Here is an 8,278-nt window from a genome sequence, read left to right as displayed (position 1 = left end):
AAGCAGGTGTAGCGTACAGTCCACAGATAAAATTAGTCGACAGGACGGTTTAGTCGACAGGACAGTTTTACGACTCCTGGCTCCAAGATGTCTGGATTTTCGTGACAGCTTAAGTAATCTAGGGAGACTGGAGAGATAAGTCTGGAACTTCAAAGACATTCCTGCCCAAATACACACACACACACACACACACACACACACATGAAGCTGTCCCGACAGAAAGAAAATGAACTCATCAAATCCTGAACCAGCACAAAACTAAGGTGTTATGTTTTGTAAACTTTGTTTTCATTTCTGACTTTTCTTACCTGTGTAACCTCTCTTATAACCTGTATGCCTGTTCCTTTAGGCCTTTTTAAAGTATAAATAATATGAGGATGTGAAAAATCATGTTGATGTACTTTTAAACCCCCCATGTTTGGTACCGATGGGTTTCTGCTGACATTTTACAACACATGATGCATAGAGCAAGACCATAACTCGCATTGCTTTATTCTTTAATCCCCTGTATTAAATGCCTGTCCGCATGCTTTGGGCGGACACTCAAATTTGCATACGAGCAGCCTCGAGACAAAGGAAGGTTCGCGCGCAAACTTTTGTCCTGAAATCATTGGTCAGAATGCTGAACGGGTTGTCTTGTGACCCACAGTTATAACCAGACTTCTCCCCAAACATCCCGCAGAGAACGTCCGAACAAAGAACCCATCAAAACGTGGCCCCTCTGAGGGCCACGCATGGACTTTTTCCCGCCACGCTTTCTTTATTTTCCGGCAAAGTAAACTCAGTTTAAAGTCTGCGATTGTGTTCGTCCGAACCGCATTACAAACTCTACGCATCAAGAAGGACATGAATAGGAGTTTTCATCACGACGGAAGAGAGACTCGCATACAAAAAGAGACCTCCAGACATGAAAGACCAGGGGCCTTATGTACGAAGACTTGCGTGGAAATCTTACTAAAACATTGCGTACGCACAAAGCTGTAAATGTGCGTACGCAGAAAAAAATTCAGATGTATGAAACACTGCGTACGCCGAGTCTCACGCATATTCTTTTGTACATCCGAATGAACGTGAAACTGAGCGCAACATGCACGAGCACAAAACCCCTCCCTGCCTCCTCCCCCGTATGAATATGCTAATGACTATGCTAATGTAAAAACCCAACGAAAAAGCAACGGCAAAAGCAAGCAAAAAGAGAAACTTTGAACAGAATGTGAAATGGAGGTGCTGCTTTCGGAGGTAGACCGGAGAAAAGCGGTGTTATTTGCAAGTTTGTTCGGCGGAATTAACAACAAAAGAAAAAAAATAGAGTGGGAGAGTTTAGCTGATACGGTTAACACAGTTGGGTCTGAACATCGCACTGAGTGCATTTAAAAAAGAAATAGTGTGGTTTATATCTGTAAAATGTTGCAATATCCTTCGCAGTCTCAGTGGCGCACCTCATAAGAAGCATATGATCATGTACTGACACGTTCGAGCATAACTCGGCTCGAATCCAGTGTCTGATGAATTCATTCTTCTTTTTTTCCCCCGCTACATATCAGATTTTGCCCACTATTTATCACGAGAAAGACAAGTAGGAATCATCAATAAGTTTGTGCATCATATTTTATTTGCACATTTATTGAATGGAAATGTTTCTGATTCACGCATGCAAATTTATCTTCACATAGTGTCTTTATAGCAATGTGCGTGCAGTAGATAGCTCAGATTACATTGGGAAAACAGGCGACCGCTGCAAATTGTGCTTTAATGTTTAGCTGGTCAACTGTATGGTATGGAAATCTTACATACCTACTATATGAACCCGTCTCATACAGACGCCATTGCAAGGATCAGACACTTTGTAGAGAAGAATTTAACACAACTGCCTCTAGGAGTCGCCAATGGAAATAAAACAGACACGCACAAAAAATGTGCGTACGCCTGCCAGAAACCTGCCGTGAACCTGCGCAAATTCCCACGTTCAGTTCATTGTTAGTAAATCCAAACGTGAGCGATTCTGAGCGTGAAACCTGGCGTACGCAAAGTTTTTGTGCGTACGCAGCGTTGATACATGAGGCCCCAGGTATTTTTAGTTATGCGATTAAGCTGTGCCCCTTTTATCAAAAAAGGTGTTTTTGTTTTTATAATCTTGGTGGTCCTTAATGGTGCGTGTGAAACTGAAAGTTTTGTCACTCTTTTATCTGAAATCTATATTTCCGCGCTTTGCTATCTCTCTCTGTTCGTACATGTTTTATAGACCCGATATCTCCACGTGGTTTACCTTTGTTCTGTGTTTAATGTACGTTTGTGTGTTTGTTCGTTATTCGTCTGACTAGTCAATAAATTCCATTATAATCAAATGAATTGTATTGTTTGCCTCACGAGAAAATGTCACTGAAATACAGATTCCCCTGCCTAGCTATTATAAGTTGTTTAAAATATTTGAATGATTAATCTACTTCACAAGAAGTAGCAATTAAATTCCCTTTTTCTAAATGAATAGACCATTGCCGTGGCGGCTCTGCTTGTGTTTGTTTGGTCAAATTAACAATGAATCGATCCGGAATATTAATGATTAATAATAATTCGTTATTGTTAATAATTAATATTCATAATCTGGGAATCCGCTCGGTCGCACGAGCATGATCATATACAATCATATGTTTGTTTGACCAAACTGACTGAAGCTTAAGCTGGAATATTAATAATTAAGAATAAACCGTTATTGTTGATTATTAATATTCATAAAATGAGATAATTTCTGTTACACAGGTAATGAGTTAATTAAATACTACATAACTTCAACTTAAATGGATTAAGTTCACAGTAATCATATAGATTAGCTTTTTAACTCAAATGGTTTATAGCAATCGGTTTCCTCAAACAGTTTGATTTGCCTTAACTTTTTAGGTTTTACAGTGTACAAAAGTTGTCACTCGGCCGGTACCTTTTTAGAGGATATACATTTAAACCTAAAAAGTACAATTGGGTACTTCATGGTACCTTAAAGGTACAAAAGAATACCCTTGAGGAATAAAAATGTTTCTTTAAAGCAGCAATGTGCACCTCAAGTACACTGTAATCCCGAATAAGTTGACAAAACTCAAAAAATTTGAGGTAATCAGTTACGTCAAATTTTTTAAGTTATGAAATTATCTATTTTAAGTAAACAGAAACATTAAGTTTTGAGTTTGTTGTACTCATGCAAGACACTTCACCTAACTTAAAATACCCAAGTTACTCAGCTTATACGTTTTAATTGCAATTAACTTAATTGTTTTAATTTTTCCAAACTTTAAATACTTAGTCACCCAGCTCATACATTTTAATACCAATTAACTTAATTGCTTTAATTTCTTTCAACTTTAAATACTTAAATCACCCAGCTCATACATTTTAATAGCAATTAACTTATTTTTAATTATTTATCTCACCTTTACATACTTTGTCACCCAGCTCATACATTTTGATAGCATTTTTTAAAATTAACTTCTCCATCGTCAGTTTCACAAATAAAATTAGCCATTATTTTAATCTTTAAACCCCATAAATGTCAAAATAAATCTGTAATTTAAAACACACAGACAATACCATTTTAGACATTTATTGTTAAAGAAAAAATGTCCAACAGTACTTTCAAATTTGTCTCCTATGCAATTACAAATGTCTTAAAACGATAAAAACTATTAGACATAAAGAGATTGAAAATGAACACTACTCTGAAATAATAAAAATTACCCACAATGTAAATATGATATCAGACATAAGAGCCTCAAGAAAAAACAACTATAAGTTTGATAAAATTTAATAATACATTAATAAGTGTAAAACTTACTCTTAAGGCATTCGTAAAAAAAAAATAATAAGTGCACATTCTGTGAAGTGACTCGTTTAGTGTAAACTACACAGAAAGTGTATATATATATATATATATTTATATATAGTTGAAGTCAGAATTATTCGCCCCCATTTATTTTTCCCCCAATTTCTGTTTAACGGAGAGCAGATTATATATATATATATATATATATATATATATATATATATATATATATATATATATATATATATATATATATATTGTAGCGAGGCAGAGGGAAAACAGCGACACAGTTGGATAAGTTTACAGACAAGTCCCCGGAGGGTGCTTTATTTACAACATGAATGGGGTGTAAACGGTGCTCTTCTTCAAGGTGAGGTGCTCTGGTGCTCCAGGAAGTAAGTGAAGGACAGTGAGTAGTCGGATGTGGGATCGTCATGAGCTGGAGTCTGCTGTGGAGAGACAGAGAGACAAGCGTTAGCGCATGGAGTCATTGGGTGAATGAAGCTCATCTTCTCTTGCGTGGGCTTGGTTTATATGCCTCTCCACTTGATGACGTCCAGCTGTGAACGATCCTGTGTTGATGATGGTCCAGCTGGGTTGAATTAGCGACCAGGGCGACGTGGCATGTGTGCGCTCGTTACAATATATATATATATATATATATATATATATATATATATATATATATATATATATATATATATATATATATATATATATATTCAGTCTTAGTTGAACTATGATTCTGTCATTTACTTATTCCAAACCTGTTTGAGTTTCTTTCTTCTGTTGAAAAAAAAAAAAGCTGAGACCTGTAACCACCGATTTCCACAGTATTTGTTTTCCAATTAGAAAGTCAGTGGTTACATGTTGTCAGCTTTACTTAACTTTTGTGTTCAACAGAAGCAAGAAATTCAAGCAGGTTTGGGACAAGTGAAGAGTTAGTAAATGACAGAATTTTACATTTGGACAAACTATCCCTATATATAATAAAATGCATACTTACCAATTAAAGGTAAATAAATGTTTTGAAGTTACTACCCCAGAGACAGTCTTTATTAAGTTAAAAAAAAAAAAAAAGCTCTACATCAACTCATTCTTTAAGGTTTCCATGCTACGAGACTTTTTATTTTCCATCATCCATGCCAAGCAAAACTTTTTGCACAAGTTCAAAGTCCTTTACTATATATTATGTGAAGAGCATACATTAATCCATACAAGACAAGAAAGGTCTGGAAGTGTGCTGTGGGTGGTGTCCAATTCATTCTTCAGGACAACAGAGACCCTCAGTGAATGCAGGGCCAATAAAGCATCTTCAGTCAGCAGGATTATCAATCTAAAAACATAATTCAAGGATATTAATGTAAGGACAGTATCAAAATGACTGAGCCAATATTATATGATTCATCAACTATTCTTGATTAAAAATATGTTATTAAGTAAAAGTTTTCAAAACTTTCATCTTTTCATTAAACATGCCTAATTGTGAAAAGAATGAATGAAGTCTTACCAGGGTGTTCCTAAAGAATCTTAAGTCACGCTCACGCAGCAAGACCAAAAGACCTCTGATAACAGTAGTCCGTCATGAACTGACATCATTCAGTTCCTGGAAATCAAGAATCAATTTTTTAAAAATTAAAAAAATAATAATAATTCAAATTATGTTTTAATGTATACTTTAACACGTGACCCCAAACATACCTGCTCATCATAAACCTTTAAAAGATTAGCCAGGGTATCTGCTGTCTTGCCAGTTTTGGATGCTGTTTGCCTTGAAATTGTCATCAAATGAAATAGGTGGTGGTCCAGTTTTGCAAAGAATTTGTGGGGAAAATTCTCATTTGTAACATGTTTGTACTCTGCAAACAGCAAAAAGAAACAAGAGAGAATTTCATAAAACAAACCCACGCCACAAAATATACAATTCTAGAAAAAAATGTATTAATATTATTATTATGTTTCATTTACTTATCTATTTTTTACTTCAGATGAAAATCAGGTGTTGATCAGATGTTGAAAGCAGGATCTTCATGTTGTAAACTGAACTCAAGGTCTAGCTGAAGTTTCACTTTCCTTGCTGCAAAAGTATCATTGATAAATACACTGTAATATTTATTTTATCTGGATATGCCAGGCATAGTAGTACAAAATAAATATTTTACCCACCTTTCACATGCCTCCATTTAAGAACCTATCTGTAGTCAGCAACACCTGACCTTCAATTCTGTATGTACACAAAGTCACAGTGTCATTTAGCTGAGAGTGGAAGTAGTACAATTGCCTGATGTCTAACGTTAACCTCCAAAACGGTTAGCAATAGAGCTGATTATCATGTTAGTTGCTTTAATTCGATGAACACAGATTTAATTTAAACAGTATTGAAATTTCTAAAACTGAATAGGACGACAAAGAAATTTAAGGCCTGATTTTAAAAGCTAGAAATAACAAAACTTACCTTATTGTCTAATGATGTAAAAATATATAGACTAAAATATTTATATTTTTAAGATATAAATATATTTTAAGCTACAAAATTTGCACATCAGAAAACTATGTCTTGTTTACCACGTCTTGAATATTTTGTTTTGTTATTATTTTATTTAATAACATAATTTTGTATTAATGTGTTATAGATATGCATACTTTGTTTTTAGGCTGTTTATATTCTCTCCAGAGTAGACATTTTAAAAAATAGATTGAAAAAAAAAAAAACTTTTATCATACCTTTAAAATACATTTGACCTAAATGACATTTAAACATACTTAACTGATCGCATTAATCAGGTAATCATTGATATGCAGAGATGTCGTCTTAAGCGCGAGGAAATATTAAGTGTTGATCAGTGCTGGTGATTGAGGTAAAGTTAGTTTTATATTTACACATTCAGACTTTCTCCTTAATAATATAATTTCAGAAAGGTAATTTTTGCATATTCTTAATTGTGAAATCATATTAGCAGCCAATGACTTTCAAAGTACAACATTGTTCAGTCAAAAAAAAATAGTGCATTTAGTGTAATGTTGTTTTCATGTCATACTTGCATGTGATTTCAGAACGAATAGACATAGTACCATGGTAAACAATTTATGGAGCGAGTCACAAGTTGTTACTAAATGAATGTATGAATATAAAACCAACTTTACCTCAATGTGGTAGTGTAAAATGAAGCTCTGCGCTGTACCTGCTCAGGTGAGGAGCGCAGCTTAAATGTTCTCCGTCAGGCTATCCTCATACATGGATCAGCAAGCAACAAGCTGCGTGTGACAGAGTTAAGTTTTGAGACTACGTTTTTGCGCGTCATCAGAAAATACCGTTAAGTGTTTAGGCGGAGATCATTTGAGTTATGATTAACGTTACGTTTCTTGCGCCTTTCGTTTCCGAAGTGCCTACAGATCGCGAAGATAATACCACATTCACATACTGGATGGAGTTCAGCGCAGCGCCATGACATGCGGTTGTGAGAGCGCGCGTCTCCATGACAACTTCAGCACAGGCTGAGAAAAGGCATACTCGCGCCAAGATTTAAATTTTTTTGAAAAATGTAATCTGCCGATTTTAAATATTTTTGTCTTTATCACACTCTGTTAAAATTCAGAGTTAACACATTACAACTAACGCTAACGTTGCACTGATTCTAACTTTTTAAACAGTAATGTTAACGTTAGTTAGCAACAAGTGAGGCTAAACATGTTTTCTGTAATGTACGACATGTAAACGCACCCTGATTAACTCTACATTACATTGAACTGTTACTGTGATTATATTAATTAAAACATACATTTAATATTTCTTGGATTTGTAAATATTTTACTTACTGTAGTGTGAAGCGAGGCCGATCCGCCATCTTGAAAAAAACGAATGAAGCATGAGCACGTACGTGAACCTGGATGACGTCAGACGCAAAATCATTGGGCTGACAGATTTTGAGTTAATGAAACTTTAAAGAGACATTTTGTATAAATTAAACCCAGCAGAATTGTTCACCTTACTTGAAAGATTACATTTTTTCAAACTCAAAAATAAGAAAAAGTTCTAAATACTCATCAAGGTTAATTAAGATAAACGAATTTTAATGATTTAAGTTAATAGAACTCAATTCAATTAATTAGTTACAGCATTAGGGTTTACAGTGTACAAAAGTTTTGAAAAGACACCGCTTCAATGACAGCTTTTGGACATTTATTTCCCATTGTGATGTTAATAATTTGGGATTCTAAACAATTATTGCTTCAACAGGTACTATGTACAAATTCAGCCCCTGGATTAAATTTGTAATTTCCAATTTTGGAATTTACTCTAAATTGTGTTGAAAAGCAATGCAATGTTTTTAAGTTTAAGATATTGCCATGCTGTATGTACTGTATAAAACTTACAAAAATTAGGGACCATGCTTTTTTTTATGCTTTTTTTCTTTAAATAATATGTATTTTTCTATGTTTTTTTTTTTTTTTTTGCCCAAAACAACTAAC

The 8,278-nt window shown here is 34.5% G+C and overlaps 1 long non-coding RNA gene across 2 annotated transcripts; it reads right to left on the bottom strand.

The window, feature by feature from the left end:
- Positions 1 to 4,904: 4,904 nt before the first annotated feature.
- LOC137487801 (uncharacterized) lies at positions 4,905 to 7,669 on the bottom strand. Of its 2 annotated transcripts, XR_015941935.1 has the most exons (7): positions 7,625 to 7,669; positions 6,991 to 7,063; positions 5,975 to 6,032; positions 5,792 to 5,885; positions 5,510 to 5,667; positions 5,319 to 5,414; positions 4,905 to 5,144 (listed from the first exon to the last, which is right to left on the bottom strand). It is a non-coding gene; the product is annotated as an uncharacterized LOC137487801 (long non-coding RNA). The 2 variants fall into 2 exon arrangements; XR_015941936.1 differs by lacking the exon at positions 6,991 to 7,063.
- Positions 7,670 to 8,278: the final 609 nt, after the last annotated feature.

This window comes from Danio rerio, chromosome 2 (assembly GCF_052040795.2).
Source record: "Danio rerio strain M-AB ecotype USA chromosome 2, GRCz13ab, whole genome shotgun sequence".
NCBI classification, from domain to species: Eukaryota; Metazoa; Chordata; class Actinopteri; order Cypriniformes; family Danionidae; genus Danio; species Danio rerio.
Note: the sequence above shows the minus strand (reverse complement) of the source record. Positions and strands in the feature narration are given on the sequence as shown.